Genomic DNA, 23,182 nt, shown 5'->3' with positions numbered 1-23,182 from the left:
TCCTTCTAATACAAGTCTTCTCTGTCATTCTTCATGCAATTTTCCTTTTCATCAATATGCTGTGCTTCTGGAAAGACATTTAGAGTGATGCTCTCATCATGTACCCTTAGGGTCAATTCTCCTTGTTCAACATCTATGATGGCTCTTGTTGTGGCCAGGAATGGTCTTCTCAAGATAATAGAGTCACTTCCTTCTTCTCCTAGGTTTAGGATTACAAAGTCTGCAGGGAATATAAACTTATCCACCTTGACCAAAAGGTTTTCAATCACTCCTTTGGGAAATACCAATGATTTGTCCACAAGCTCTAGTGACATCTGTATGGGCTTTACCTCCTCTATGCATAGCTTTCTCATCATAGAATAAGGCATTAGATTGATGCTGGCTCCTAAGTCACACAGTGCTTTTTTATGGTAATATTACCAATGGTGCAAGGTAAAAAGAAGCTCCCAGGGTCTTGGAGTCTTGGAGGGAGCCCTTTTTGGATCACTGCACTGCATTCTTGTGTCAGAAGCACTGTTTCCTTCTCATGCCAGCTTCTCTTCTCGGTGATGAGCTCTTTTAAGAATTTAGCATATAGAGGCATCTGCTTTAATGCTTCAGCAAGTGGGGTATTAATCTCCAGCTTCTTGAAGACTTCAAGGAACTTGGAAAAGTGTTGATCCTTGATCTCCTTGTTAAACCTTTGAGGATATGGCAGAGAAGGTGTGTAGGCCTTCGCCACCTGCTTCTATTCTTGTGATGATTCCTCCATTACTTGTTTCCCTTTCTTTGAAGCTTGTAGCTGCTCCTCCTTCTCTTTGAGCTTCTCCTGTTCTTGCTTGTCTTCTTCCTTGTTGATGGCTTCATCTTTTTTGCTGCTATCCTTGTCATTGTCCATAAGTTTCTTGTTAGCTTCCTTATTTTTCACCAAGGTTCTTCCACTCCTTAACTGGATGGCTTTGCATTCTTCTTTGGGATTTGGAATGGTATCACTTGGGAGTGAGCTTGTTGGTCTCTCAATCACTACTTGCTTGGACAATTGACTAATTTACCTCTCTAGATTTTTCATTGAGGCTTCATGGTTCTTGCTGGTTAGCTCTTGGTGCTTCATCATCCTTTCCATCATTATCTCCAAGTCGGAGATTCTTTGGGAGTCTTGAGGTGGTTGTGGTTGATTATGGGATGTTGAGGGTTGGTGAAAAGTGTTTTGGTTAGTTGATGGATTATTGGGTGGATAGAAATTGGAATTGGGGTAGTTATTTTGTGGTTTTCTGTATTGGTTTTGGTTAGTTTGCTGATGGTTTTAGTGGTTTGTGTTTCTTGAGTTGTTTTGGTTGGAATTTCTTTACCATGGCTGCTGGTTTTGATTCTGGTTGTCTCCCCATCTCAGGTTTGGATGATTTCTCCAAGAAGGGTTGTAAGTGTCTCCATGAAAGTCATTTGATCCAGAACCTTGGTTGTGCACATATTGAACTTGTTCCTACTGCTGATCTTCTTGGTTTTCTTTATTTTGCCCCATGTGGGTGATGGTTGACTTGTATTCACTATTGCAACTTGGAGGCCATTAATCTTCTTGGCCATCATCTCCATTTACTGCTGGATTTGTTGGTGCATCACCTTGTTTTGAGCTAAAATAGTGTCCACACCTTCAAGCTCCAATACACCTTTCCTTTGAACTGGTTGGCGTTGCCTCTGATGACCATAGAAGTATTGGTTGTTTGTTACAGTGTCAATGAGATTTTGAGCCTCCTCAGTTATCTTCATGAGGACTCTTCGAAGATTAATAAGAGAAGTAAGAGGTAAAAGTGTTGTTAGAGAGGAAGGATCTGAGGAAGAAAATCAAGAGATGGAGGATAATCCACCCAACCCACCTGATGGAGTAGCCAACAACAATGGCCAACCTCAGAGAAAAGTTTTAGCCTTTACACTTTCCCCAACCCAAGATATTGTGGGAGTAGCATCCTTACTCCCAATGTCAATACAAACAACTTTGAATTGAAGTCTCAACTCATCACTCTCATACAGAACAATTGTTCCTATGGTGGAGGCCCCTTGGAAGATCCAAACCAACACCCATCCACCTTTCTGAGGATATGTGACACAGTGAAAACCAATGGTGTGCATCCTGACATTTACAAATTATTGTTGTTTCCATTCTCCCTGAGAGACAAGGCTACTCAATGGTTGGAGTCATTTCCAAGAGATAGCATTAACAATTAGGAAGATCTAGTGAACAAGTTCTTAGCTAAGTTCTATCCTTCCCAAAGAATCATCAGACTCAAGACAAACATTCACTCAGATGGATGGAGAGTCATTGTATGAGGCATGAGAGAGATACAAAGCTCTAATCAGGAAGTGCCCACCAGAAATATTCAGTGAATGGGATAGGCTCCAAAACTTCTATGAAGGATTGACACTGAGAGCTCAAGAAGCACTTGATTATTCTAAAACAACAAGAAATACAAAAAACCATAAAATAATCACTCTACTACTAAAGTAAGGTTATGGTTAGATTAAACAAAAATTCAAACAGTTAGTGTGTTTGTTAAAAACAAAGAAAAAAGTGCTTAATCTAGATTATCACCTTACTTAATCATTGTCAATCTAAGTCAATCCCCGGCAACGGCGCCAAAAACTTGATGGGTGGAAATTAGATTTCCACACAAAACTCACCGGCAAGTGTACCGGAATGCATCAAGTAGTAATTACTCACAAGAGTGAGGTCGATCCCACATGGATTGATGGATTGAGCAATTTTAGTTAGGTGATGAATTTAGTTAAGCAAATAGTTGATAATTTGAGTGAATTTTGATTAACAGAAGCTAAATTGCATGTAAATAAAAGAGAGAGGGGAAATTGACAGAATCTAAAGTGCAGAAAAAGTAAATTGCATGAAACTTAGAGTGCAAGAAAGTAAATGAGTTGAAACTTAAATTACAAAAAATGTAAATTGTAGAAACTTAAAATGCAAAAAATGTAAATTACTGAATCTAAATTTCTGAGAAATATAAATTGCTTGAAGAGTAAAGGATTTGGGTACTGGAATTCAAAATTTAATAAGAGATTGCAAATTGAAGTAAATTAGAAAGCTATTAGATGAAGGGATTCAATCCAGTAGTAAAACAGAAAGGAAAATTTGCTTGAAGGAACAAATAGCAAGAAAACTTAATTTAATTATGAAATTATTAAAGACAATTTGAAGATCGAAGAAGAGAAATGAGATTGGAAAGCAGATCTAAATCTCAATTGCTCTCTTGATCAAACAGAAAAGTAATTGCAAAAGAGATGAAAAGAAAAACAGTAAATGAAACTCAGATCCAATTCTTAGAACAATTGAGAAGAGAGGTGAAAGATGATTCTCAGATTTAGAATCAATGGAGCTCTTCAATCTTAATTCAAATTCCAAGAACAGATAGCAGAAGTTGCAGAAGAAAGTAAAATGAAACAGAAAGAAAACTAAACCCAATTCCCAATTCCCCAAATGAAAAATTCAAAAGTGAAAAGTAAAAAAATGAGCTAAAAGTCAAAAGCGAAAAGTAAAGTCCTCTACAAATCAAATAAACTCCTATTTACACACTTTCTATTTTTGGTTTTCAGAATTTGGAGTGGGCTTTTCAAGTTGGTGAAGAGGTGGATCCAATATGGCATAATAGACCAAGGGTGCTAGCTCCAATGGAGCGCTCATTTAAGAAAGATAACGTAGCGCTCACTGGCTCCTTCTGTCAAGCCTCGTGCCAAGCTTCTTGGTGTATACATAGCGCTCAGTGAAGAGAAGAGAACTGAGCGCTCCCTTGCTTGCATTTGTTTCCCTCTTTGAGCCCTGGCCGTTTCCTTTTGCTAACAATTTCCTTGTAGTAGCACTCAATGAGAAACTTTGAACGTAGCGCTCCTTTGTGTGCATGGTTCCCCTTTCGAACCTTGGCTGCCCCATTTTAAGAGTGTCGCGCCTTGTTTTTCTTCAAATGGTCCATGAAAACATTGAAAGAGTTAACGTAGCGCTCACTTCAATTGAGCGCTGGTACCTTGTAGTTGAGTGCTCCGTTTTGATTGTCAACGTAGCGCCCTTGCTCCCCTTGCTTGGCCTCTCCATACTAGCACTCACCTTGTGAACGCTCCGCTCAAATAGAGAGCGTTACAGCTTCCTTTGTTGCGTGCTAAGCCTTGCTTCCTTGGTGCCTTATTGCATGCGCGAGTTTGGTTCCTCTATTGGAGCGCTACGTTCAATGAAGTGAATGTCCCTTGCTCCCTTGGTTGAGCACCATGCTTTATTTTCATGGGCCACACTTTGGTTGAGCACGCTTTCCTGGTTCTTTCTTTTATTCATCATTTCTTCATCTGCAAGCAACTAAATAACTACTGAAAGTATCACTAAATTCACAAGGTTTCTAAATCATTCATAAAATCAACTAATTCTAGCTTATACCTTATTATTTTATGTCAAATAAAGGATGGTTGATTGATTTAACATAATCATGAAAATCCGCTCCAAATCACTTACTTATAGTGCAAGAAAGTGCATAAAACCTAATGAAACAAGTGAAAAATGCTTGAAAAGCTAGCATAAGATGACTTGTCATTAGGGGAGTCAGAAATTCAACTATTAGTTTACAATTACCTCGGGTATGAGAATCGAATTCGGTTGCATCCCAACCTTCTCTGTAGGGACAATTCCAAGACATATGCCCTGATCTCCCACACTTGTAGCATACACCTAACCCCAATCACCACGTCCTATTTGGGTGATGACTTCCACATCTCTGATAGCTCGAAACATCTGAAGCACCCATTGTCTGTTTTTCCCTACCGTTTCCTTGGGACTCCTCATTTGTTGCAAAGTTATTCCATTCTTGGAGAAAGTGTTATGTGTATCCTTGGTTATGCTCCCTATGACTCTATTTCTCTGTAGCCACCTTTTTCACACACTCTTCAGCAACTTTGCTCTCATTCTTACTTAAGCATAAAGTCATGGCGATACATGCTAAGCATCCGATGAATCCCTGATGAACGGATAATTTATACGCTTTTTGGCATTATTTTTACATAGTTTTTAGTATGTTTTATTCACCTTTTAGTATATTTTTATTAGTTTTTAAGCAAAATTCACATTTCTGGACTTTACTATGAGTTTGTGTATTTTTCTATGATTTAAGGTATTTTCTGGCTGAAAATGAGGGACCTGAGCAAAAATCTGATTCAGATGCTGACAAAGGACTGCTGATGCTGATGGATTCTGACCTCCCTGCACTCGAAATCGATTTTTTGGAGCTACAGAAGTCCAAATGGTGCGTCTCAACTGAGTTAGAAAGTAGACATCCAGGGCTTTCCAGAAATATATAATAGTCCATATTTTTCTCGAGTTTAGATGACGTAAATTGGCATTTAACGCCAGCTTTCAGCACTATTCTGGCGTTAAACGCCAGAAACAAATTGCAAAGCAGAGTTAAACGCCAGAAACAAGTTACAAACTGGCGTTTAACTCCAAGGAAGACCTCTACACGTGAAATCTTCAATGCTCAGCCCAAGCACACACCAAGTGGGCTCGAAAGTGGATTTCTGCATCATTTACTCATTTCTGTAACCCTAGTAACTAGTTTAGTATAAATAGAACTTTTTACTATTGTATTAGACATCATTTGATCACCTTTTGATCTCTTGATCACGTTTTCGAGGCTGGCCTCACGACCATGCCTGGACCATTATCACTTATGTATTTTCAACGGTGGAGTTTCTACACACCATAGATTAAGGTGTGGAGCTCTACTGTTCCTCGAGTATTAATGCAAAGTACTACTGTTTTCTATTCAATTCATGCTTATCCTTATTCTAAGATATTCATTCGCACACAAGAACATGATGAATGTGATAATTATGTGACACTCATCACCATTCTCACTTATGAACGCGTGATTGACAACCACTTCCGTTCTACATGAAAACAAGCTTGAATGTATATCTCTTGGATTTCTAATCAACGATTCACATTGACTCCCCTCTGATAATGGGGCATCTGAATCCTAGATTAGAGTCTTTGTGGTATAGGCTAGAATCAATTGGCAGCATTCTTGAGATCCAAAAAGTCTAAACCTTGTTTGTGGTATTCCGAGTAGGATCTGGGATAGGATGACTGTGACGAGTTTCAAACTCGCGACTGTAGGGCATGGTGACAGACGCAAGAGGATAGTAAATCCTATTCCTACACGATCGAGAACCAACAGCTGATTAGCCATACGATATCTGTGCATGGTATTTTTCATCCGAGACGAGCAATCTGACAGTTGATTAGCCATACAGAAACCGTAGAGGACCACTTTCATTGAGAGGATGGGAAGTAGCCATTGACAACGGTGACACCCAACATACAACTTGCCATAGAAAGGAGTATGAAGGATTGGATGAAGGCAGTAGGAAAGAAGAGATTCAAAAGGAATGAGGCATCTCCATACACTTATCTGAAATTCCCCACCAATGATTTACATAAGTATCTCTATCTTTATTTTATGTTTTATTTATCTTTTAATTATTAAAACTCCATAACCATTTGAATCTGCCTGACTGAGATTTACAAGGTGACCATAGCTTGCTTCAAGCCGACAATCTCCATGGGATCGACCCTTACTCACGTAAGGTTTATTACTTGGACGACCCAGTGCACTTGCTGGTTAGTTGTGCGAAGTTGTGAAAAAGAGTTGAGATTACAATTGTGCGTACCAAGTTGTTGGTGCCATTGTGTATCACAATTTCATGCACCAAGTTTTTTGCGCCGTTGCCGGGGATTGTTCGAGTTTTGACAACTGACGGTTCATCTTGTTGCTTAGATTAGGTAATTTTCTTCTTATTTTATTTTCAAAAAGTTTTCAAAAATATTTCAAAATTTTTTCTCTTTTTCTTTCTTTTCAAAAATTTTTTCGAAAAATCCAAAAAATAATAAAATTATAAAAACCAAAAATATTTTGTGTTCTAGTTTGAGTCTAGTGTCAATTTTTAAGTTTGGTGTCAATTGCATCTTTTTAATTTTCTAAAAATTTTCGAAAACTCATGCATTGTATTCTTCATGATCTTCAAGTTGTTCTTGATAATTCTTCTTGTTTGATCTTCATATTTTCCTATTTTGTGTCTTTTGTTGTTTTTCATATGTATTTTTGCATTCTTAGAGTCTAAACATTAAAAATTTCTAAGTTTGGTGTCTTGCATGTTTTCTTTTCTTGAAAATTTTTCAAAAATAAGTTCTTGATGTTCATCATGATCTTCAAAGTGTTCTTGGTATTCATCTTGACATTCATAGTGTTCTTGCATGCATCATTGGTTTTGATCCAAAATTTTCATGTTTTGGGTCATATTTATGTTTTTCTCTTTCCTCATTAAATTAAAAAAATAAAAAAATATATTTTCCTTATTTTACTCATAATTTTTGAAATCTTTCGGTTGACTTTGTCAAAAATTTTTAAAATAATTTGTTTCTTGTTATTCAAGTCAAGATTTCATTTTTAAAAATCTTATCTTTTCAAATCTTTTTCAAAAATAAAATCTTTTTCATTTTTTCTTTAATATTTTCGAAAAATTTTAAAATTGCTTTTCAAAATCTTTTTCTTAATTTCATTTCAAATTTTCAAAAACTTTACTAACAATTAATGTGATTGATTCAAAAATTTCAAGTTTGGTACTTTCTTGTTAAGAAAGGTTCAATCTTTAAATTCTAGAATCATATCTTTTAGTTTCTTGTTAGTCAAGTAATCAATTTTAATTTTAAAAATCAAATCTTTCTAAATTTCTTTTTCAAATCTTTTTCAAAATAAATTTCAATCATATCTTCTTTTTATCATATCTTTTTCAATAATTTGATTTCAAAAATCTTTTCTAACTTCCTATCTTTTCAAAATTGATTTTCAAATCTTTTTCAACTAACTAATTGATTTTTGTTAGTTCTACTATTTCTTATCTTTTTCAAAGCCACCTAACTACTTTCTCTCTCTAATTTTCAAAAATTCCTCACCTTTTTCAAAATTCCTTTTAATTAACTAATTATTTTAAATTTTAATTTTAATTTTATTTCTTCTCTTAATTTTTAAATTCTAACTTAAAATTAAAATAAAAACAAAAATAATTTCCTTTTCTTAAAATTAATTTTTGAAAACTCCTCTCTCTCTCTCTCATCTCCTTCTATTTATTTATTTATTTACTAACACTTTTTTCTACTCATAATTCGAACCCTCTTCTCTTCTCTCTATGTGTTTGAATTTTCTCCTTCTTCTATTCTTTTCTTCTTCTACTCACATAAAGGAATCTCTATACTGTGACATAGAGGATTCCTCTTCTTTTCTGTTCTCTTCTTTTTCATATGAGCAGGAGCAAGGATAAGAACATTCTTGTTGAAGCAGATCCTGAACCTGAAAGGACTCTGAAGAAGAAGCTAAGAGAAGCTAAAGCACAACAATCCAGAGAAAACCTTACAGAGAATCTCGAAAAAGAAGGAGACATGGCCGAACCTAACAACAATGCAAGAAAGATGCTTGGTGACTTTACTGCACCAAATTCCAACTTACATGGAAGAAGCATCTCAATCCCTGCCATTGGAGCAAACAATTTTGAGCTAAAGCCTCAATTAGTTTCTCTGATACAACAGAATTGCAAGTTTTATGGACCTCCATCAGAAGATCCTTTTCAGTTCTTAACTGAATTCTTGCAGATCTGTGATACTGTTAAGACCAATGGGGTTGATCCCGAGGTCTACAGGCTTATGCTTTTCCCTTTTGCTGTAAGAGACAGAGCTAGAATATGGTTAGACTCTCAACATAAAGATAGCCTGAACACTTGGGATAAGCTGGTCACGGCTTTCTTAGCCAAGTTCTTTTCTCCTCAAAAGCTGAGCAAGCTTAAAGTGGATGTTGAAGCCTTCAGATAGAAAGAAGGTGAATCCCTCTATGAAGCTTGGGAGAGATACAAGCAACTGACCAAAAAGTGTCCTTCTGACATGCTCTCAGAATGGACCATCCTGGATATATTCTATGATGGTCTGTCTGAATTGTCTAAGATGTCATTAGACCATTCTGCAGGTGGATCTATTCACCTGAAGAAAATTCCTGCAGAAGCTCAGAAACTCATTGACATGGTTGCAAATAACCAGTTCATCTACACTTCTGAAAGGAATCCTGTGAGTAATAGGACGCCTCAGAGGAAGGGAGTTCTTGAAATTGATTCTCTAAATGCCATATTGGCTCAGAACAAAATGTTGACTCAACAAGTCAATATGATTTTTCAGAGTCTGAATGGATTGCAAAATGCATCCAATAGTACTAAAGAAGCATCTTCTGAAGAAGAAGCTTATGATCCTGAGAACCCTGCAATGGCAGAGGTGAATTACATGGGTGAAGTGGTCTGGTATTTTATAACCCACACTATTAACCGGCAAGTGCACCGGGTCGTACCAAATAATACCTTACGTGAGTAAGGGTCGATCCCATGAGGATTGATGGATTAAGCAACAATAGAATTTGATAGGATTAGTTAGACAAGCAGAAAATGGTTTTGAGATGTTCAAAAGGTTTAAGTTCGAACTCAGAATATCAAAAGGATAGACAAATAAATAAGTTGAGAATAAAATATTAAGAAGGCAGTTAAGGTTTCAGAGTTATCTAATTTTTGGATTAACTTTATTACTAATTAATTTAATCATGCAAGATTTAATTTCATGGCAAACTATATGTGACTAGACCCTAATTCCTTAGACCTTCCTAGTCTCCTCTAAAATTCAGTAATTGCCAATTCCTTGGTCAATTAATTCCAATTGGAGGGTGATGATCAATTTCTAGTTTATATGCCAAAAGAATCCTAATTATCCACAAATAAGGGGATTATATGTCACGTATCCCTTTAAATACAAACAATTAAAAATTCAGTATAATATGTTTTCAAGCTGTTGTTCAAGTAAAGAGCTTTTCCAAGTTTTACAAGAACTCAATTAGAACATGGGTCATACTTCCGTTCCACCCATATTCATAAAATAAAGAACGAAAACAATTATTGAAATATAAATCAAGACATGAATTAAATTAAAAAGATCAAACGAATCAATCCATGAAAATAGACAGAGCTCCTAACCTTAACAATGGAGGATTAGTTGCTCATGGTTCAGAGAAGAAAAATAACGGTTCTGGTAACAATATGTTCCCTGTCTAAATGTACAGAGTTCCTATTTATAACTAATCCTAATAATTTAATTATCTCAATCCTATCTTTTCCTTAAAATCATATTTGAATTTAAATACGAATTAATTAACAAGTCTTCCGCTGATGGGTGGGGATCACTTGATTTGTCCATTCCGCAGCTTCTAATCTGTGTTTTCTGGGCTGGAAACTGGGTCAAAATAGCCCGGAAATCGTAACCAGCGTTTTCTGTATTATTGCAGATTACGCATGTGACACGTCCGCGTTGTCCACGCGCTCGCGTCATTTGTGCAGATTCCAGTCCACGTGTTCGCGTCAGGCACGCGATCGCGTCGTTGCGATTTCTCCATTCCACGCGGTCATGTAAGCCATGCGTCCGCATCGGTCTTCGCTGGTCATCTCTTTGGTTTCTTCTTTTTCTCTGCAGAAACTTCATCAAATCCCTCCAAATGCTACCTAAAATAAATAAAATTGCACAAAACTCAAAATAGCATCCATAGTGGCTAAAATATAATTAATTCTTAATTAAACTCAACAAATTAGATGCAAATTCACTAGGAAAAGATAGATAAGATGCTCACACATCACAACACCAAACTTAAATTGTTGCTTGTCGTCAAGCAACAAAACTAATATAGGGTTGGGATCTGAATTTGCATGAGAATGAGAGTTTGATTAAGCTCATGTCTCTTTTTATAGTGGGGTTTATAACTGTAATCCTGAATAGGTTTGGCATCTCACTCTCCTTTGAATCAAGAATGTTATTGTCATTCGGAATTAGAATCCAGATAATATTATGAATTCTTTGATCTTTATATTTCAGTTTAATCCTTGAACACAGCAAAATTTACTTTAATTTATTTTTCTTTGGTGCTTTGTACCTTGAGCCTAGCCGTGACTTTAAATATTGTCTCAAGCTTTACTTGACACAGAAACACCACAAGCACTTAACTGGAGAACTTTCTTTGAGTTCTGATTTTTCTTTTAATTACTCCCAGACAGTGGTGCTCAAAGCCTTTGGCATACTCTGTTAAATGCAATTGATCTCGACTCTAAGTGTTCTGTCTCAAGGATTACTTGACACAATCACACCACAAGCATATGGCTAGGGAAACAACTCTTTGAGCTTTTAATCATGTCTGACCTCCCTAGTCATTGATGCTCAGAGCCTTGGACCTTGCTTTTATTTTTATTCATTTATTTATTTATTGATTATTTTTTTTACTTTTTTTCACTTTTCTTTTGCTTCAAGGATTACATTTTTATTTATTTCAGAGAAGTCATAATAATTCTCTAAATTTCAGTTCCTTATACATCAACATCCCTTGATTCAAATTCAAATATACACTGTTCATATCATGCATTTAGAAATCACAGAAAATGCCACCACATTTAAGTAAATAAGACTATTCTTAAAATTAAACTCAATTTCTCATGCAATACATCAAAAAAATTTTGATTTCAAGCTCAGTGGGCAATGCATGAGACATCTTTCAAAATTAAAGCATTTTAAGGGAAAACTAAACTAGTCCTAGGATTCTAACTAATAAAAGATCATGCAACAAACAAAGCAAAATAGCAGAAACCAAAACATAACATAGAAGAAGAGGGGGAGGAATAAAAATGAAAGGAACTCAACTACCTTAGTTATCCTAGCGGTCGCTTTATTTTTCAGGTTGTGCTTCTCAGTGAAGATGATTCGCCTCCCTTTTGGTGCCATAGGAATAGACAGAAAACTTCTAAGCGAAGCGTCAACACCAAACTTAAAGTTTTTCTTGTCCTCAAGCAAAGAAGAACTGAAAACAGAAAGAGATAAATTATTATGAAGAAAGAAAAAGAAGAGGTTAAAAGAATAAGAGAGAATAAGGGTTGAGAGAGAGAGAGAGAGAAATGAAACTGGGCGGCGCAAGCGACGCGTTCGCGTATGGCACGCGATCGCGTACGTCGCGCATTCTTCATAATGACGTGTTATCGTCAGGCACGCGTCCGCGTGCCCTGGATATTGTGCGATTCGCGCGAAGCTAGCCACGCGCCTGCGCGACTTTTTGTTCGCATGGCTTGGGAGCCAAATTTTCATACGACGCGTTCGCGCCGTGCATGCGTTCGTGTGGATGGCCATAAGTGCAACTGGCACGGACGCGTCAGTCACGCGTCCGCGTGCCCAAATTTGTGATTTTAGCACACTTCCTGCCCCAAGCCAGCGCAACTCTTTGCCTAACCACTCCTTTACGTCGATTTTGTAGGCCACGCGTACGCGTCAATGACGCACCCGCATGAATGGCAAAAATCACAAACGACGCGAACGCGTGGGGTACGTGATGAGTGGATAATTTATACGCTTTTTGGCATTATTTTTAGTATGTTTTTAGTATATTTTAGTTAGTTTTTATTATATTTTTATTAGTTTTTAGTTAAAATTCACTTTTCTGGACTTTACTATGAGTTTGTGTGTTTTTCTGAGATTTCAGGTATTTTCTGGCTGAAATTGAGGGTCCTGAGCAAAAATCTGATTCAGAGGCTGAAAAGGACTGCAGATGCTGTTGGATTCTGACCTCCCTGCACTCGAAGTGGATTTTCTGGAGTTACAGAAGCCCAATTGGCGCGCTCTCAACGGAGTTGGAAAGTAGACATCCTGGGCTTTCCATCAATGTATAATAGTTTATACTTTGCTCAAGATTTGATGGCCCAAACCGGCGCTGCAAATCAGCTTCAGAATTCCCAGCGTTTAACGCCGGAACTGGCATAAAAATTGGAGTTAAATGCCCAAGCTGGCATAAAAGCTGGCGTTTAACTCCAGAAAAAGTCTCTACACATGAAAGCTTCAATGCTCAGCCCAAGCACACACTAAGTGGACCCCGGAAGTGGATTTTTACGTCATTTACTCATTTATGTATACCCTAGGTTACTAGTTCACTATTAATAGGATCTTTTGACATTGTATCGACACCTCATGACACTTTACACGTTTCTCATTGTATCTTCTACAACATGAGTCTCTAAACCCCATGGTTGGGGTTGAGGAGCTCTGCTGTGTCTTGATGGATTAATGCAATTACTACTGTTTTTCATTCAATCACGCTTGCTTCTATTCTAAGAATTCACTTGTTCTTCAACTTGATGAATGTGATGATCCGTGACACTCATCATCATTCTTGCTTATGAACGTGTGCCTGACAACCACCTCCGTTCTACTTTAGATTGAGTGAATATCTCTTGGATTCTTTAATCAGAATCTTCGTGGTATAGGCTAGAATTGATGGCGGCATTCAAGAGAATCCGGAAGGTCTAAACCTTGTCTGTGGTATTCTGAGTAGGATTCAAGGATTGAATGACTGTGACGAGCTTCAAACTCCTGAGGGCTGGGCGTTAGTGACAGACGCAAAAGAATCACTGGATTCTATTCCGACCTGATTGAGAACCGACAGATGAATAGTCGTGCTGTGACAGAGCGCGTTGAACATTTTCACTGAGAGGATGGGAGGTAGCCATTGACAACTGTGAAACCCTACATACAGCTTGCCATGGAATGAGCCTTGCGTGCATGAAGAAGAAGACAGTAGGAAAGCAGAGATTCAGAAGATAGAGCATCTCCAAAACCTCAACATGTTCTCCATTACTGCAAAACAAGTACTTATTTCATGTTCTTTTACTTTTTACAATCAACCCTGATAATTATTGATATCCTGACTAAGAGTTACAAGATAACCATAGCTTGCTTCAAGCCGACAATCTCCGTGGGATCGACCCTTACTCACGTAAGGTATTACTTGGACGACCCAGTGCACTTGCTGGTTAGTTGTGCGGGATTGCAAAAGTGTGATTGCAATTTCGTGCACCAGTACGCGAACGCGTGGGATCGTTTGTGCGAAAGGCTCCATTCTGGCACCACTCCTGCGCAACTCTCTGTCAAATTTATTTTTTCACTCACACATGATCGACGCGTTTGCGTCAGTGATGCTTGCGCGTCGTATGCGCTTTTTTTCTTTTATTTATATATATAGAGCTTGAGGTGTTCGGTTCCTGTGATAAAATAGCAGCATCATCAGAAAATTAGTAAGAACTCAATAAAAATCAAATAAGAAAATTACTACTACGAAAAATAAAAATAGCTAAGGATACGAAATTATCGGGTTGCCTCCCGACAAGCGCTTCTTTATCGTCACTAGCTTGACTGTCAGCTCCTCTAAGGAGGAGGATCATAGGGGCTCAGCTCTTCACCCCTTACTTTTAACTTCTTTCCTGTGTCTCCATAACGTAGCTCAATATGCTCCAGAGAGAGGATTCTGATTACTGTATAAACCCATGCTGGATTGTTGGTCAACACCACATTCATTCTTGGGGAGAAACCTTCAGTGGGAATCTTTTTGTTTCTCCATCCTCTGGGTACTTTCTTCTTTTTGGGAACCTCCTCCTTGGTAGATGATGCATTCCCAACACCAAACTTAGGTTTGATATCAGGAGGAATTTTATTGACTATTACCAAGGGAGGTTTGAGCTGCAGATTCTGCTGTGCATCATCAGGGGGTTTTTGAAGGTTTGGATCAATAAGCTCAGCCTGCATGCACCTCTCTTCTTCACCTGTTGGATGTATATCTTTGAAGACATGAAAGACCAGTTGCTCATTATGCACTCTAAGCACTAATTCACCTACTTCTACATCAATCAGAGCTCTTCCAGTGGCTAGGAATGGTCTTCCTAGAATTATAGAGGCATTCTCATCCTCCCCCGTGTCAAGAATCACAAAGTCTGCTGGGAGGAAGAACTTACCCACTTTGACCAAGATATTCTCCACTAATCCGTATGCAGGCTTCATAGATTTGTCTGCCATCTGTAATGTTATCTTTGTGAGTTGTGCCTCTTGGATTTACAGCTTCTTCATCACAGATAAGGGCATTAGATTTATGCTTGCCCCCATATCACATAGGGCTTTCTCAAAGGTTGTGCTCCCAATGGTGCATGGAATTTGAAAGCTCCCTGGATCTGGCATCTTCTTTGGCAAGTTATTCTGAATTACAGCACTATATTCCTTAGTCAGGATTACTGTCTTATCTCCATTTAAATGCTTTTTCTTTGACAACAGCTCCTTCATGAATTTGGCATAGATAGGCATTTGCTCCAAAACCTCAGCAAAAGGAATATTGATTTGTAACATTTTGAAGATTTCCAAAAACTTTGAGAACTGCTTGTCCTTGGTCTCTTTTTGAAGTCTCTGAGGATATGGCATCTTAGGTTTGTACTCAGGAGCCTTTGGCAAAGTAGGATAAGTGTCAAGAGAATATGGGAATGGGTTGTCCGCACGCTTTGGAGGGGCGTGCTCCAATTCTCCCTTTTTCTCCTCTGGAGCTTCCTCTTCAACTAGCTCTTCATTGGCCTTGGTCTCAAAGCCAGCTACTTTACCGCTTCTCAATTGAATAACCTTGCAATCTTCTCCTGGGTTCACCACTGTATCACCTTGAAATGTACTTGCAGACCTCTCAAGTAATTGCTTGCTCAGTTGGCCCACTAGTACCTCTAAATTTCTAATGGAGGCTCTGGTTTCTTGCATAACTTGTGCTTCTGTACTTGCCACTTGTCCATTTATCACGGAGATAGCCTTGCATTCCTCTCTTGGATTTGGAATTGTGTTACTAGGAAGGCTATTAGTGGTCCTCTGATCAATTTCATTAACTCTGGTGGCTATTTGACCCATTTGAATCTCCAGGTTCTTGATGGATACTCTGGTTTCCTGTCTAAAACCTGTCAATATTACTTCCAGATCATTGTTCTGTTGAAAACTGCCCTGAGAATTATTGTTAAAGTTTTGAGGTCTCTGAGGTTGATCCCTCCATCCAAAATTTGGGTGATTCCTCCATCCCTGGTTGTATGTCTTAGAATATGGATCATTGTTAGGATTCCTAGGACCACTCCCCATGTAATTCACCTATTCAAAAGAAGGTTGAGTATAATCATAATTATCGTTTTGCATAGAGTTACCTGCCATGTCATATGAGACTTCCTGTGGTGGATTTTGTGTGTTGATAGCTGATATTTGTATGCCACCCATCTGGTGAGTAAGTAGATTTATTTGCTGAGACATCAGCTTGTTCTGAGAGGGAAGAGCATTAATAGCTTCTACTTCCAACACGCCTCTCTTCTGAGGGGTTTCAGAGTTCATTGGATTCCTGTTAGATGAGTATAAATATTGGTTGCTAGCAACCAATTCAATAAGCTCAATAGTCTCCTCCGGTGTCTTCTTCTTGTACAATGAACCTCCTGCAGAATTGTCTAAGCACATCTTGGACATTTCACTCAAGCCTTCATAAAAGATATCCAGTTGAGTCCATTTGGAGAACATGTCTGGAGGGCATTGCCTAATCAGTAGCTTGTATCTCTCTCAAGCTTCATACAGAGTCTCACCATCCTTCTGTCTGAAGGTCTGAACCTCCATCCTAAGCTTAGTCAGCTTCTTTGGTGGGAAAAATTTAGTGAGAAACTCAGTAACCACCTTATTCCAAGTGTCCAAACTCTCTTTGGTTTGGGAATCTAGCCATAGCTTTGCTCCATCCCTCAGAAAAAATGGGAAGAGCATGAGTTTGTACACATTAGGGTTTACTTCATTTGTCTTCACAGTATCACAAATTTGTAGAAAACTAGAGATAAATTGATTTGGGTCTTCATGGGGAAGACCATGATACTGGCAATTTTGTTACACTAGAGTGACCAGTTGAGGCTTCAACTCAAAGTTGTTCGCAGTAATAGGAGGCACCATAATGCTCTTTCCATACAGATCTGCAGTAGGAGCAGAGAAAGAGCCAAGTACTCTCCTTTGTTCATTCCCATTCGGGTTTGCCGCATTGGTATTCTCAGTGTTAGTCGGGTCCATAGTGGATTCTGCAGCCTTATAAAGTCTTGCTTGTTATAAACGCCGCCTGAAAGTCCTTTCAGGTTCAAGATCAAAGTCTAAGAGATGTTCTTTGTCTCTGTTCCTGCGCATAAACAAACAGAAAACAAGAAAGAATGGGAATCTCTACGTCAGAGTGTAGAGAATTCCCAGTGAGGTAACCTGTGTAAAGAAATAAAAAATATATATATATATATACTAAATAAAATAAATAACCAGGTAACACCAAACTTAATTTCAAAAATTAAGAAAGATATTAGTGCTATTTATTTATTTAAAATTTCTTTTTTCGAAAAAATATTTTTTTTGAAAATTTAAAATTTAATTAAAAAATATTTTTTTCGAAAATCAAGTAATAAAAGAAAAAAAAATGAAACAGGGGGAGGGGGTTCACGTAAAATAAGAGAAATATATATATATATATTTTGAAATTAATTTTTTTAAAAATATATTTTTAATAAAATTAAAAATAAAATGCCTAATCTAAGCAATCAAACAACTAATAGCTGTTAATCACTATCAATCCCTGGCAACGGCGCCAAAAACTTGGTGCGGTATTTTATAACCCACACTACTAACTGGCAAATGCACCGGGTCGTACCAAGTAATACCTTACGTGAGTAAGGGTCGTTCCCACGAGGATTGATGGATTAAGCAACAATAGCGTTTGATAGGATTAGTTAGACAAGTAGAAAATGGTTTTGAAATGTTCAAAAGGTTTAAGTTCGAACTCAGAATATCAAAAGGATAGACAAATAAATAAGTTGAGAATAAAATATTAAGAAGGCACTTAAGGTTTCAGAGTTATCTAATTTCCGGATTAACTTTTATTACTAATTAATTTAATCATGCAAGATTTAATTTCATGGCAAACTATATGTGACTAGACCCTAATTCCTTAGACCTTCCTAGTCTCCTCTAAAATTCAGTAATTGCCAATTCCTTGGTCAATTAATTCCAATTAGAGGGTGATGATCAATTTCTAGTTTATATGCCAAAAGAATCCTAATTATCCACAAATAAGGGGATTATATGTCACGTATTCCTTTAAATACAAACAATTAAAAATTCAGTATAATATGTTTTCAAGCTGTTGTTCAAGTAAATAGCTTTTCCAAGTTTTACAAGAACTCAATTAGAACATGGGTCATACTTCCGTTCCACCCATATTCATAAAATAAAGAACGAAAACAATTATTGAAATATAAATCAAGACATGAATTAAATTAAAAAGATCAAATGAATCAATCCATGAAAATAGACAGAGCTCCTAACCTTAACAATGGAGGATTAGTTACTCATGGTTCAGAGAAGAAAAATAACGGTTCTGGTAACAATATGTTCCCTGTCTAAATGTACAGAGTTTCTATTTATAACTAATCTTAATAATCTAATTATCTCAATCCTATCTTTTCCTTAAAATCATATGTGAATTTAAATACGAATTAATTAACAAGTCTTCCGCTGATGGGTGGGGATCACTTGATTTGTCCATTCTGCAGCTTCTAATCTGTGTTTTCTGGGCTGAAAACTGGGTCAAAACAGCCCAGAAATCGTAACCAGCGTTTTCTGTATTATTGCAGATCGCGCATGTGACGCGTCCACGTCGTCCACGCGCTCACGTCATTTGTGCAGATTCCAGTCCACACGTTCGCGTCAGGCACGCGATCGCGTCATTGCGATTTCTCCATTCCGCGCGGTCGCGTGAGCCATGCGTCCGCGTCGGTCTTCGCTGGTCATCTCTTTGGTTTCTTCTTTTTCTCTACAGAAACTTCATCAAATCCCTCCAAATGCTACCTAAAATAAATAAAATTGCACAAAACTCAAAATAGCATCCATAGTGGCTAAAATATAATTAATTCTTAATTAAACTCAACAAATTAGATGCAAATTCACTAGGAAAAGATAGATAAGATGCTCACGCATCATGAAGCCTATGGAAACATCTATAATCCCTCATGGAGAAATCATCCAAATTTCTCATGGAAGGATCAACAAAAGCCTTAACAAGGCTTTAACAATGGTGGAAGAAACAGGTTTAGCAATAGCAAGCCTTTTCCATCATCCTCTCAGCAACAAACAGAGAATTCTGAGCAGAGCCCCTCTAGCTTAGCAAACATAGTCTCTGATCTATCTAAGGCCACTCTAAGTTTCATGAATGAAACGAGGTCCTCCATTAGAAATTTGGAGGCACAAGTGGGCCAGCTGAGTAAAAGAGTCACTGAAACTCCTCCTAGTACTCTCCCAAGCAATATAGAAGAGAATCCCAAAAGAGAGTGCAAGGCCATAACTGTGAGTAACATGGCCAAACCTGGAGAGAGTGGAAAGGTAGTGATTCCTAGTGAGGAAGACCTCCTGAGACGTTCACTGACCAATAAGGAGTTCCCCTTTGAGGAACCAAAGAAATCTGAGGCTCATACAGAGACCATAGAGATTCCATTAAACCTCCTTTTACCATTCATGAGCTCTGGTGACTATTCATCTTCTGAAGAAGATAAAGACATTGTTGAAGGGTAAGTTGTCCAGTACTTAGGAGCAATCATGAAGCTGAATGCCAAGCTATTTGGTAATGAGACTTGGGAGGATAAGCCGCCATTGCTCATTAATAAACTGAATACCTGGGTTCAACACACTTTACCTCGAAAGAAATAGGATCCTGGTAAATTCCTAATTTCCTGTACCATAGGAACCATGACCTTTGAGAAGGCTCTGTGTGACATGGGGTCAGGCATAAACTTAATGCCATTCTCTGTAATGGAGAAACTGGGAATATTTGAGGTACAGGCTGCCAAATTCTCATTAGAGATGGCAGAAAAATCCATGAAAAAGGCTTATGGATAGGTAGAGGACATGCTAGTAAAGGTTAAAGGCCTTTACATCTCTGTTGATTTCATAATCCTAGACACTGGGAAGGATGATGATGAATCCATCATCCTTGGAAGATCCTTCCTAGCCACAGCAAAAGCTGTGATTGATGTGGACAGAGGAGAGTTAATCCTTCAATTGAATGAGAACTACCTTGTATTTAAGACTCAAGGTTCTCCTTCGGTACATATGGAGAAGAAGCATGAAAAGCTTCTCTCAATACAGAGTCAAACAAAGCCCCCACAATTAAACTCTAAGTTTGGTGTTGGAAGGCCACAACCAAACTCTAAGTTTGGTGTGGTAAAAGCATTGCTTTTTGTTTTTCCATAACCATTTATGGCACCTAAGGCCGAAGAAACCTCTAGAAAGAGGAAAGGGAAGACAAAAGCTTTCACCTCCGAGTCATGGGAGATGGAGAGATTCATCTCAAAGGTCCATCAAGACCACGTCTATGAAGTTGTGGCCAATAAAAAGGTGATCCCTATGCAATTCAGCTGGAACTGTCATAGAGGAAGGCATCCTCATTGAAGAGGACAAGCCCATCACCAAAAAGAGGATGGAGCAAACAAGAGAGCCCACTCATGGACCTCAACAAGAGCATGACGAATTCCCTCATCAAGAAATCCCTGAGATGCCTCAAGGGATACATTTTCCTCCACACAACTATTGGGAGCAACTAAGGATAGGAGCACCAAAAGCACTAAGGATGGAGCAACAAAGACAAGAAAGAGACATAGAGGAGCTCGAGAGCACCATTGGTTCTTCAAGAGGAAGACGCCACCCTCACTAAGGTGGACCCATTCCTTAATCTCCTTATCTATTTATTTTTCTATTTCCGGTTTTGAGCTTTATGTTTGGCTATGTTTTGTGTCTTTATTACATGATCATTAGTGTCTATGTCTTAAAGCTTTGAATAACTCCATGAACCCTTCACCTCTCTTAAATGAAAAATGTGCTTAATTACAAAAGAACAAGAAATACTTGGATTTCAAATTTTATCTTGAAATTAGTTTAATTATTTTGATGTAGTGGCAATACTTTTTGTTTTATGAATGAATGCTTGAATAGTGCATATTTTTTATCTTGTTGTTTATGAATGTTAAAATTGTTGGCTCTTGAAAGAATAATTAACAAAGAGAAATGTTATTGGTAATCTGAAAAATCATGAAATTGATTCTTGAAGCAAGAAAAAGCAGTGAAAAAGAAAAAAGCTTGCGAAAAAAAGTGGCGAAAAAAAAGAAAGAAAAAGAAAAAGCAAGCAGAAAAAGCCAATAGCCCTTTAAACTAAAAGGCAAGGGTAAAAAGGATACAAGGCTTTGAGCATTAATGGATAGGAGGGCCCAAGGAAATAAAATCCAGGCCTAAGCGGCTAAATCAAGCTGTCCCTAACCATGTGCTTGTGTCATGAAGGTCCAAGTGAAAAGCTTGAGACTGAGTGGTTAAAGTCGTGATCCAAAGCAAAAGAGTGTGCTTAAGAACTCTGAACATCTCTAACTGGAGACTTTAGCAAAGCTGAGTCACAATCTGAAAAGGTTCACCTAGTTATGTGTCTGTGGCATTTATGTACCCGGTGGTAATACTGGAAAACAAAGTGCTTAGGGCCATGGCCAAGACTTATAAAGTAGCTGTGTTCAAGAATCAACATACTAAACTAGGAGAATCAATGACACTATCAAAAATTCTGAGTTCCTATAGATGCCAATCATTCTGAATTTCAAAGGATAAAGTGAGATGCAAAAACTGTTCAAAAGCAAAAAGCTACTAGCCCCGCTTATCTAATTGGGACTAAGTTTCATCGATATTGTGGGATTCATTGTATATTCTCTTCTTTTTATCCTATTTTATTTTCAGTTGCTTGGGGACAAGCAACAATTTAAGTTTGGTGTTGTGATGAGCGGATAATTTATACGCTTTTGGCATTGTTTTTATATAGTTTTTAGTATGTTTTATTCATAAGAACATGATGAATGTGATGATTATGTGACACTCATCACCATTCTCACTTATGAACGCGTGATTGACAACCACTTCCGTTCTACATGAAAACAAGCTTGAATGTATATCTCTTGGATTTCTAATCAATGATTCACATCGACTCCCCTCTGACAATGGGGCATCTGAATCCGAGATTAGAGTCTTCATGGTATAGGCTAGAATCAATTGGCAGCATTCTTGAGATCCGAAAAGTCTAAACCTTGTCTGTGGTATTACGAGTAGGATCTGGGATAGGATGACTGTGACGAGCTTCAAACTCGCGACTGTAGGGCGTGGTGACAGACGCAAAAGGATAGTAAATCCTATTCCTACACAATCGAGAACCAACAGCTAATTAGCCATACGATATCTGTGCATGGTATTTTTCATCCGAGATGAGCAATCCGACAGTTGATTTGCCGTACAGAAACCGTAGAGGACCATTTTCACTAAGAGGACGGGAAGTAGCCATTGACAACAGTGACACCCAACATACAGCTTGCCATAGAAAGGTGTATGAATGATTGGATGAAGGCAGTAGGAAAGTAGAGATTCAAAAGGAATGAGGCATCTCCATACACTTATCTGAAATTTTCACCAATGATTTACATAAGTATCTCAATCTTTATTTTATGTTTTATTTATATTTTAATTATTAAAACTCCATAACCATTTGAATCTGCCTGACTGAGATTTACAAGGTGACCATAGCTTGCTTCAAGCCGACAATCTCCGTGGGATCGACCCTTACTCATGTAAGGTTTATTACTTGGATGACCTAATGCACTTGCTAGTTAGCTGTGCGAAGTTGTAAAAAAGAGTTGAGATTACAATTGTGCGTACCAAGTTGTTGGCGCCATTGTGTATCACAATTTTGTGCACCAAGTTTTTGGCGCCGTTGCCGGGGATTGTTCGAGTTTGGACAACTGACGGTTCATCGTGTTGCTTAGATTAGGTAATTTTCTTCTTATTTTATTTTCAAAAAGTTTTCAAAAATATTTCAAAAATTTTTTCTCTTTTTCGTTCTTTTCAAAAAATTTATTGAAAAATCCAAAAAATAATAAAATTATAAAAACCAAAAATATTTTGTGTTTCTAGTTTGAGTCTAGTGTCAATTTTTAAGTTTGGTGTCAATTGCATCTTTTTAATTTTCTAAAAATTTTCGAAAACTCATGCATTGCATTCTTCATGATCTTCAAGTTGTTCTTGATAAGTCTTCTTGTTTGATCTTCATATTTTCTTGTTGTGTCTTTTGTTATTTTTCATATGTATTTTTGCATTCTTAGAGTCTAAACATTAAAAATTTCTAAGTTTGGTGTCTTG

Source organism: Arachis hypogaea, chromosome 2 (genome assembly GCF_003086295.3).
Source record: "Arachis hypogaea cultivar Tifrunner chromosome 2, arahy.Tifrunner.gnm2.J5K5, whole genome shotgun sequence".
Classification (NCBI taxonomy): Eukaryota; Viridiplantae; Streptophyta; class Magnoliopsida; order Fabales; family Fabaceae; genus Arachis; species Arachis hypogaea.
Note: the sequence above shows the minus strand (reverse complement) of the source record.